Below are 10,870 nucleotides of genomic sequence, written 5' to 3'. Positions count from 1 at the left end.
CTTTACTTCCCCCCCCCCCCCCCGCCCTTTGTCCGCACATTCCCACTCAGAAATCCATTTTCTGGGGCGCGGGGGAGGCTCGGTTGAGCTTCTGCCTTCCGTTGGGGTCATGATCCGGAAGCCCGGAGATCCGGCCCCACTTTGGGCTCCCTGCCCAGCGGGGAGTTGGCCTTTCCCTCTGCCCCTCGCACAGCTCTTGCTCTCTCTCTAATAAATAAAATCTTCTTTTAAAAATTAGAATCTCCATTGTCACCTTGCAATTTCAACCGAAAAATGTATTTCCTTCCCCCCTCTTTACGAGCTACTAATGAAGCATAGTTAGAAGAAAAGCAGGCAGGGACAAGGGAGCCCCCCGCCCTAGGAGGAAACCACCCTTAAAAGGATCTTACACCACCCTGGAAGGAGCCCTCCACCCTTTCCCATGTGATAGGTAGATGACAAAAACCTGATTGGGTGACAGGTGCGGGGAGGGTTAATCAGATTAAAACAGCCTGCCCACAAGCCCATAGAAACCCCTAGATCTAAAAGCCAAATTGGCAACCTTCTCTGGTCCCCTCTCTCTTGGGGAGCTTTGTACTATCGCTCAATAAACTTTACTATCCTTCAGTAAACTTTGCTTGGCTGCCCACCACTCTACATTCGTCAAAGTGTTTTGTCCAAGACCCGCAGGCACTGAAGGAGAAGAAATCCCGTAACACTACAGTTAGATGAAGAGAATTATGTTCCATGCCCGGTTTACTTAATGTGAATTTAGGAGGTTTTTCTGTTATAATCCTGCCTCCAAGCATATTTTTCTTTTCTTTTTTTTTTCCCTCCAAGCATATTTTTCAAGTGACATTTCCTTTATCTACCTTTTCTACCCCTGTACCGTTTGCTAAATAATGATTATTTAAGTATCTTGCTGTCATCTATTCACTCAGTGCTGGCCCAGATAACAGAGGTATCTGGCCCAGATACTATGATAACACCAACGCACTAGTTTGACCGAAGGCCTCTTCAAACCGTCTTCTTTCTTCCCCTGGGACCTGTTCATTTTCCAGTGATCTCTATCTAGGTCAATGGTGCCACCCTGCCCACTTTGGCCCAAGCCAATGAAGTGGTATTCTGGATTCCTTTCTCCCAACTTTCAGATTCAGATAGTCCATTTCTTCAATCTATCCACTTCACTCCATCCCATTACCACTAACTTACTTCACGCCACAATCATCTCTTCCCTGGATGACCTTAACAGCTCAAAAAACAGTCACTGTCTTCATTCTTGACCCACTTGAAGCCATTTTTCATACTGCAGCCAGAGTCATGTTACTAAATCACAAATACGATCTCACTCCAATCTTTAAAATCCTTCAAGTTCTCCCTTGGTCTTTTATTTAAACACTCTAATTACAGAAAATTTGAAACATATGTCAAAGTAGAAGAAATATTATAATAAACCTTCCTGTACTTGGGGTGCCTGGGTGGCTCAGTCAGTAGAGCATCTGACTCTGGATCTCAGGGTGGTGCGTTCAAGGCCCACACGGGGTGTGGAGCCTACTTAAAAATAAACAAATAAATAAATAAAAATAAATAAACCCTCCTGTACTTATTACCCAGCTTCAGCAGTTATAGATATCTTGCCAGTCTTATTTCATTTCTCACCCTCCACCCCACCTCTGTAGGAGTGAATCTCAAAGAATCTCAAACATCATTTTTTTCTATAAAAAATAGATATATTATTATTATGTACTAGACTGAGCCACCCAGGCACCCCCCCATTTACTTTTTTATGTTATTCCACTTATATACAATTCTAAAAGACACAAACTTAGTAATAGAAGATAAGTGATCAGTTGGGATAGGGAGAACAGGGATAGGCCAGAGGGAGGGATTCCAGAGGGACAAGAAGAAACTCTTGGGGCTGAAGAATATGATCATAATTTTGATTGTGCTGATGGTATGCTCTTTTGGTAGCACATATACTAAAATTGGAATGATTGTCATGATGGTTTCACAGGTGTATGCAGCATATATCAAAATTAATCAAACAGTACAATTTGCGTATATGCAATTTATTGTATGTCAATTATACCTTAATAAACTGTTGAAAGACAAAAGTTGTTGTTTTGCTTTGTCTTACAGTGGCTTTTTTCAAATCAAGATCCAGACAAAGTCCAGACATTGCACTTGGTTGCTCTATGTCAAATAAAGGGTCAGCTCAGCAGGCTTGTACAAACTCCGTACCTTGCAAAGACTGGCCCTTAAGTGGCCCCTAGGAGATAATCTCTGAGCCCTTGGAGGATCCAGGCTGATAAGAGTATCATTGTGTAAGTGGGGTTTACAAAGAACTTCTCGAGATACCCGAAGATTGTCTGATTCTCTAAGCCCTCTCTAAACCCTTAGATCAGTTCCCCAAGGAAGAGTCTCTACTCCCCCATGTACTCCCTGCTTCCCCAAATTATTTCTCCTGATCTTACTGTTTACTCTCAACTTCCCAAGGAAAAACTCCCAGATTGGCTGTTGTACTCCAAATCTCAAAAACCACAGTCCCCTTTCCCTTCATTCCTGAAGGTTATTTTCCCTGGATGGAGAGTTCTGGGTCAACAGTTTTTTCCTTCAGCACGTGAAAACTGTTTTGCCACTTCCTTCTGGCTCACATGGTTTCAATGAGAAATTTGCTATCATTCACATTGTTTTTACCCTACCCGTAATGTGGTATTTCTCTTTGGCTGCTTTCAGGATTGTGTGTGTGTGTGTGTGTGTGTGTGTGTGTGTGTGTGTCTGGAAGTTTGACTAGGACTAGGATTTGTCTTGTGTGGATTTCGTTGGATTTGTACTATGAAGAAGTCACTCAACTTCTCAAATCTCTAGATTTTTGCTAAATACAGGAATTTCTCAGCCATTACTTCTTTGAATACCTTTTCTGCTCTGCCTTCTTTCTCCTTCCCATCTAGGAGATAAAGGCACTGGTGTGTTCTTACTGCTTTGTGGCCTGGCAGCCAGAAGCAGGAGAGGTAGCTTCTGCTGCTTAAGAAAGTATGAAATAAAAAGTACTTAATGGCTTTTGCAGCACACAGTGGGTATCTGAGTGCATTTACATACCCAAATGAATCTTGTCCTTTAAATTCTGGAATAAGTTTATACTTTTATTCCAAAGTTATGCCATTAATTCCAAGTCAGACTATGAGTAATAGTGTCTTATAGTCATATTTCATCTTTTAGCAAAGAAGATATTACTATCTTGATCACTTAATTCATCAGAATTGGTCCTAAGTAACTTTTGACTCTTTGCAGAAAAAAAAAAATCAAATTTATTCTTAAAGGATATATTTATTATGATCAGGGATATGGAAAAGAATGTACCAGCTTCTGAAGTCACAAAAAATGTTGGAGTCACAAAAAGATGTTGAGGAATCATGATATTCTTCAACAGCTAAACAGCTTCCCAAAGTGATTCCTTTAAAGGTGATCATACTTGTGGTATTTTAATTTTGGCATATTTGCTATTAAAAAACTAGTCAGGTTGTTTTATGACCACTATGTTTATGTCCTCGTATGTTGAGACTATTGAGGGTATGCTTGGGTGGCTCAGTCATTAAGCATCTGCCCTTGGTTCAGGTCATGATCCCAGGGTCCTGGGATTAAGCCCCACATCAGGCTCCCTGCTCAGTGGGAAGCCTGCTTCTCCTTCTCCCACTCCCCCTGCTTGTGTTCCCTCTCTTGCTGTGTCTCTGTCAAATGAATAAATAAAATCTTAAAAAAAAAAAAAGACTATTGAGGGTCCCTGGGGGAGGGGAATCTTAAACCTTGTACCTCCTAAATATTCTTGTTGAATTTTATAGCAATTCGTAGGTGCAAAGACTATTACAAATTGGGAAACTGAAAAAGGACATATATTCATAGATTCATATCAGAAGGAAACTATATCCCAATCCACATATTGAGATAATTTGGAATACATGGGAAGACTATGTTAGTATCTTTTAAACAGATTATTGCTTTGATGGTAACTTAGTTCTTAGTAAAAACTTAGTAAAACTAAGAACCACAAAGTAAACATATTGAACCCAATACTGTAAAAGCCAAATTCTGGACTTCTAAATCTTCAAGTAAAATTTTCCAAAAACCATATTGTCCTTTGCTAATGGCAAATTAAGTAGTTCTTACACATTTTTTTGAAATACAAGGCTTGTTTTTCCACTTTGATGTTTGTTTTCTTTAAGTGTAAATAAACAGAAATGGATCTTACACAGTTACTTTTTATTGATTTCCTACAATGTGCCAGGTACTGTTAGAGGTTTTCTTTTTTCTTTTCTTTTTTTCAAAGATTTTATTTATTTATTTATTTGAGAGGTAGGGGGAGAGGCAGAGGGAGAAGCAGATTCCCTGCTGAACAGGGAGCCCCACGCAGGACTCCATTCTAGGACCCTGGGATCATGACCTAAGCCAAAGGCAGATGCTTAACCAACTGAGGCCCACTATTAGAAGTTTTCATTACTTCAATATGCTATTGTTCTCAAAATAACCTTACAAAATAGGTATTTTTTATTATTTTTTAACGATTTTATTTATTTCTTTGACAGAGAGAGAGAGAGCACAAGCTGGGGGAGTGGCAGAGGGAGAGGCAGATTCCCAGCCTAGCAGGGAGCCTGAGCAGGGAGCCTGATGTGGGGCTTGATTCCAGGACCCTGGGATCATGACCTGAGCTGATGGCAGACGCTTAACCAATGGAACCACCCAGGTAACCCAGACATCTTTTTTTTTAAGTAAATCCCTATACACCTGGAGATCAAGACTCACATGTTCTACCAACTGAGCCAGCCAGATGCCCTCCAAACAGGCATTTTTATCCCTATTTGGTAGAGGAGGAAACTAAGAGAGGTCGTGTGACTGCACAGTGTTGCAAATGGAAATGGTGGAGCAGGCATGCAAACCCAGGTCCCACTGACTCCAGCGTTCACGCTGTCCCCTTTGCCCCCTGCTATACTAGAACCTTTTACCTTGAGGGAGTTGGTAGGTTTGCCAATGTAAAGAGACAATCTGGTTTCTAGGGAAAAAAGAAATAGGTTATCACTTATACTAAGCTTAAGTACTCTCCAAAAAAGCCATTTACATGACATAAATTTATCAGAGGCCAGTATGGTTTTTTAAAAAGATTTTATTTATTTACTTTGTCAGAGAGAGAGAGTGAGCACAAGCAGAGGGAGTGGCAGGGAGAGGGAGAGGCAGGCTCCCCACTGAGCAGCGAGCCTGATGAAGGACTGATCCCAGGATTCTGGGATCATGACCTGAGCCAAAGGCAGACACTTAACCAACTGAGCCACACAGGTGTCCTAAGGCCAATATGTGTTTGGATATGAAAAAGACCTAGAATTCAACTCAAAGAGCTTTATTCTCAGCCACCATTTTAATTTTACAAGGATCTAGGATATCTTTATTGCCACTACCAATACACACAAAGATTTTTAAAGTCCTGACTCAATACCTTCCATTCCCCAGAAATTAAGTCGAATCTGTACTCTTTCTCTTTCTTTCTTTTTCTTTCTTTCTTTCTTTCTTTCTTTCTTTCTTTCTTTCTTTCTTTTTTTTTTTTTTTATTAAATATGGGGCACTTCATGAATGTGCATGTCATCCTTGCGCAGGGGCCATGCTAATCTTCTCTGTATCATTCCAATTTTAGTATATGTGCTGCTAAAGCAAGAACAAGTCTGCTTTCTCAAATATACAGGCCCCAGTTTTTATAATTATATCTGGCAGGATAGTCTGGTTTATGCTGTGATAATGAGCAGCTCCAAAAATCTTGGTTGTTTAGTACAATCAAGGTTTATTTCTTGCTCATACGAAATTTGTTGTGGGTCTGGGTAGCTCACCAGGACTTCCCTCCCTTCCCTCCTCCTACCCCAATCTGCTATGGTGACTCAGAAACGTAATCTACTTCTGAGTCCATGTTTCAGCTCTTCCAGTTCAACCCAAGGTGCCTTCCACCATTGCAGTGACAGGGAGAGACTTGAGAATCGCAAACAGCTTTATGCTGCCACAGCCCAGAAATGATTTGTCACTTTTGCCCACATATCATTAGTCATGATAGTCACATGACCCTGCCCACTTGCAAGGGCATCTGAGATAAAATCTTCTGTGCATCTGGAAGAAGAGAACAAGATATAGTCGAACGCTAATAATAGCTATGTAATAAATCTGCATTATCTGTGTCTTATCTAGGCGTAGAATTAGGCTTTTGAAATTAGAACCTCTTGTTCCAGATAGGTAACCAGGGGCCATAAGGACCCAGCTTCCCTCAACATGCTGTTGCTCGGGCTTACCAATGCAAAATACTCCCATTTCTCCAGCTTTTCACTTCTCTTTGCCTTTAGCGAGAGGCCACACAGGAGCATGTGAGAGTGTGGTGTAGGGGACAGGAAGGAGGAGGAGGAGACCCTCAATGAAGAAAGGAAAGAAGGAAGGGAGAAATAAAACCCTTCACTCCCCAGCTCCTCTTCACTCCCCCCACTTTGGGCTTTGCAATTATCCTAAATCCTATTCCATTTCTTCTTCCCCCTACTCAAGCCCCCTCCTGCTCTTTAATAAATGCTCATGAAGGTTGGAATCTGGGACTTCTTTTGAACATAGATTAATCCTATTATAGTCTATAAATATTGAAAGACTTGATATTAGCACCTATATGCAAATTTTGCCCATCACTCTACCACAATAGTATAAGAGAAAAACAGAGAGAAGATAATAGCCTTTTTAAAATTACCTCTTACCTTTTCATTTTAGTCCAACTTCAACTAATTGGATGAAGCCTGCCCACAGTAAGGAAGGGAATCTTCTTTACTCAGTCTACAGATTCAAATGTTAATCTCATCCAGAAATACCTTCATAGAAAAACCTAGAATAGTGTTTGGCCAAATATCTGAGCAACCCAAGTGGCTTAGTCAAGTTGACACATAAAATTAACCATCAAATCTATTTTCCCATGGTTACAATAAGGAAAATCCCTAAGCAAATCCCAGTAGGTATATGATTAAGAGAAGTGATTGGAGAAAGCTATGAGAATCTGTCCTGTTCCACCCTACTGTATTCCTGCCTTCCCAACACAAAGGCATGTTTTTTTTTGTTAAATGAGTGAATTACTGGCACAAGAAAAGTAGCTCTTTTAAATGCTGTGGAGACTGAAAGAGGCAGACCTAAAGACTAAGTAGGACCTCCCTGGGAGTCCATAATCCCCAGAGAATCTTACTCTCTCTGTCCCCACTCTGCCTGAGAACCCTATCATCATGTTTATTATTTCAATAAGAAAATAGTCCCCGACTGCTAAAAAATGATTTAAAAACTTTGGGAACACAGGTGTTTTTACATTGGGAGAATGCTTTCTTACGTTATTCATTATGGGAAAGGAATTTTCTTTCTAAAAAGAAAGCATTTTCTTTAAATCTTTAAAAAAAAATAAAATAAAATACCACGTTTATGGAGCATTTTCTTTCTAAAAAATTTTTTTTAAAAAAGATTTTATTTATTCATAGAGAGAGAGGCAGGCAGAGGGAGAGGGAGAAGCAGACTCCCCACTGAGCAGGGATCCCAATGTGGGACTCAGTACCAGGCACTTAATGACTGTGCTACCCAGGCGCCCCATCTTTTCTTTTTTTTTAAGATTTATTTATTTGAGAGACAGAGGGAAAGAGAGAGTGTGCATGAGCGGGGGGTGGGGGTGAGAGGCGGGGGGTGAGCAAAGAGAGAGGGAGCGAGAACCCCAAGCAGAGTCACATGATGCTGTGATCACAACCTGAGCTGAAGCGAAGAATCAGACACCCAATAGACTGCCACACCCAGGTGCCCCTCGCTGCCTCTATTCTTGCTAGGACCTGCACCCCGCCTCACACATGCCTTACTGTATTTCCTCCTTGAAAAGGTCAAGGAGTTAATGATTACTTTGGGGGCTTCCAGCACAATAGAAAGCATCTAAGGTGCCTGGGTGAAGTCATCATCAAAGTTTTCCAAGACCACTGACTCCTTACCCCTTGATGCCAAGACCCCTAGCTCCAGGGCATAAGTGACTTATGGAGGACACTTGAGCACTAGTCCTTGTTTTGCCCAGGGCTTGGATGGCTGGGAGGACACATACAGCAGACCCCCATCCTTAATTAAAAAAAAAAAAAAGTCCCAAACAAAGACAAGACTCTATTTTCTGAGTCTCCCAGAAATTCTACTTGTATCTTCTCTCTCTATATATATATCTCTTCAATAAACTCTGCTCTCACTTCCTTTAGGCTCGTGTTTGATTTCCATCCTGCACAAAACCAAGGATCCTCCTGGCTGGTCGTGTAGGAATCCCCCTGGGTCCTCAGACGCAGCCAGTCTGCATCATCATTACCTTTTACTGTAGTTTCAGGAATTTTGGGATAAAAATTAGCTAGCGCATAAATGCAGGTGGGTAGTACTATCACCTGCCTTCATCTACGGCTATGTACCTGATTGCTGTCTGGTATTAATATTGACCAGCTCATAAACACATAACACCTGTACGTGGTAATTAACTGCAGCAGACTCCAATTAATTTTTTTTAAGATTTTATTTCTATATTTGACTGAAAAAGAGAGAGAGAGACCACAAGCAGAGGGAGCGGCAGGCAGAGGGAGAGGGAGAAGCAGGCTCCCCATGTGCAGGGAGCCCAGCGTACAGCTTGGTTTACCTTTCCAGGTTTAATTTCAGGAAAAAATATATCTAAAATGGGACCTTTTGAAGGACTTTTTTTTTCTTTTGGACTAAAGTAGAATAGGCATTCTAGCAGATTGTATTTTCCTTAAGTGACTGTAATATCTCTCATTCCACATGCTCTTCTTACAATGTAACTGGTACTTCTCCCATTAAGAAGCATAGTCTATGTGCTTTCTCCATAAACGTGGTATTTTATTTTATTTTTTTTTAAAGATTTTATTTATTTATTTGACAGAGAGAGAACACAAGCAGGGAGAGCAGCAGGGAGAGGGAGAGGGAGAAGCAGGCTCCTTGCTGAGCAGGGAGACCAATGCGGGGCTTGATCCCAGAACCCTGGGATCATGACCTGAGCCAAAGGCAGCCACTTAACCCACTGAGCCACCCAGGTGCCCCAAATGTGGTGCTTTTTTTGTTTTGTTTTGTTTTGTTTTGACTGCTTCAACAAATAGTTGAAATGATCCTATGTGACTTCTGAGATTAGGGCATGGAAGTCAATACAACCCCTCCATTTGAAAGAGGACTTCAACTATCCCCGTGTTGACATCAACCTTTCTAAATGGTTCTCCTTCCTAGCTTATTTTTTAACTCAGGCAAAAGACCCTATGTGCAGAGCATCCCCTGACAGAAGCTGAAACTACCCCCTCAAGCAATAAGGACTGCTGTGAGCCAGCATGACCCTGCCCGTGATTGATTTCAAGACAATGATTGACCTGACCTTCACTGCCCACCCGCACATACCCAGGGTTGGCCTCACTGAAATAAATTCTTTTCTTGGTTCACCCCCACTCATTTCTCTGACTTAGGATTTGGTGAGTGTTGAGTGGCTGGTTTGTTTGGGAGCCCTGGAGCCAGGTGCTCTTGTACCCCTGTGCCCCAGCTACACCTTGTCCTCCTGGAACTCTCTTGGAGTGCTCACTTTTGGAACACAGCTGCCAGGCAGTGAGGAAGCCAAGAAGCCACACGGAGGGGCCACCTGTAGGTATTCCAGCTCACAGTCCCAGCTGAAGCCCCAACAGCTAGCATCAACTGCCAGACATGTGAATGAACAAGCCTTCAGAGTCCAGACCCTGGCCTTGATTTTGAAATGCCGCAGCTTATGTCATGTGGTGCAGACAAGCTGTCCCGTTGAGCCTTGATCAAACTGCGTATCTGTGAGCAAAATAAATGATTGTTGTTTTTTAGGCTACTAAGTTTGCAATGACCAGATGAGTATAAATAACATAGACACTTAACATATATTTAAGTCATATTCAATCTCTTATATCAGTCTTAAATTCTACTGTACCTGGTGAAAATGAGTAAGGGACAGGCAGGGCTATGTAGGGAGAGATAGATAGGGGGCTCTGTGATTAGGCTCACAGAAATCCCAAAAATGCAGAGATGTAAGGAAACCAGAGATAAGGGAACAAACCAGACCACCCTGCCCCAGGCATGTGTGTGTGTGTGTATCTTTTTTATGATAGTCACCTGTGACCAACAAAGAACAACCAGACCCTAAAAAAAGAAGTAAGGCATTAAAGATGTTATCACCAGTCCTTACTCCAGCCAAGACATCACAAGAGTGATAAGGACATAAGCTCCCTGGTCAGTTTTAAATAAAAGACAGCCAGTGGAGGCCCATGTTGGCAACCCTGTCCAGACCCCTCTCACTCCTGAGCTCTTTTTTTCCCCCCATATCCTTGCTTAATAAACTTTTTTTTTTTTTAAGATTTTATTTATTTGTTTGACAGGGAGAGAGTATGCACAAGCAGGGCCAGCGGCAAGGGGAGAGAGAAGCAGGCTCTCTACTGAGCAGGGAGCCCGATGTGGGGCCCGATCCCAGGAATCTGGGAATCATGACCTGAGCCCAGGGCAAACACTTAACGACTGAGCCACCCAGGTGCCCCTTCTTGATAAACTTCCATCGCTTTACTCATTCTCCTTTGTCTGTGAGATTCATCTTTGACTCCATGAGACAAGAACCTAGCTCTCCTGCTTCAAAAAGTTCACATAGCACATAGAGGCACCTGCGTGGAGGGGGACGCTCAACCAACTGAGCCACCCAGGTGCCCTTAAACTACACCTTTTAGATCTGTACATTGCATTGTATAGATATTGCACAATACATAATATGCAAAAAATATAATAATAAAATGTAAGAGGGACAAAAAGATTATTTATTTGAGAGAGAGAGAGAGAG

At 41.8% G+C, this 10,870-nt stretch overlaps 1 non-coding gene across 1 annotated transcript; it reads right to left on the bottom strand.

The window, feature by feature from the left end:
* Positions 1 to 5,573: 5,573 nt before the first annotated feature.
* LOC121100238 lies at positions 5,574 to 5,676 on the bottom strand. The gene has a single exon (XR_005831994.1). It is a non-coding gene; the product is annotated as a U6 spliceosomal RNA (small nuclear RNA).
* Positions 5,677 to 10,870: the final 5,194 nt, after the last annotated feature.

Source organism: Ursus maritimus, unplaced genomic scaffold (assembly GCF_017311325.1).
Source record: "Ursus maritimus isolate PB19 unplaced genomic scaffold, ASM1731132v1 scaffold_35, whole genome shotgun sequence".
Classification (NCBI taxonomy): domain Eukaryota; kingdom Metazoa; phylum Chordata; class Mammalia; order Carnivora; family Ursidae; genus Ursus; species Ursus maritimus.
This window is presented reverse-complemented; position numbering and strand designations above follow the sequence as displayed.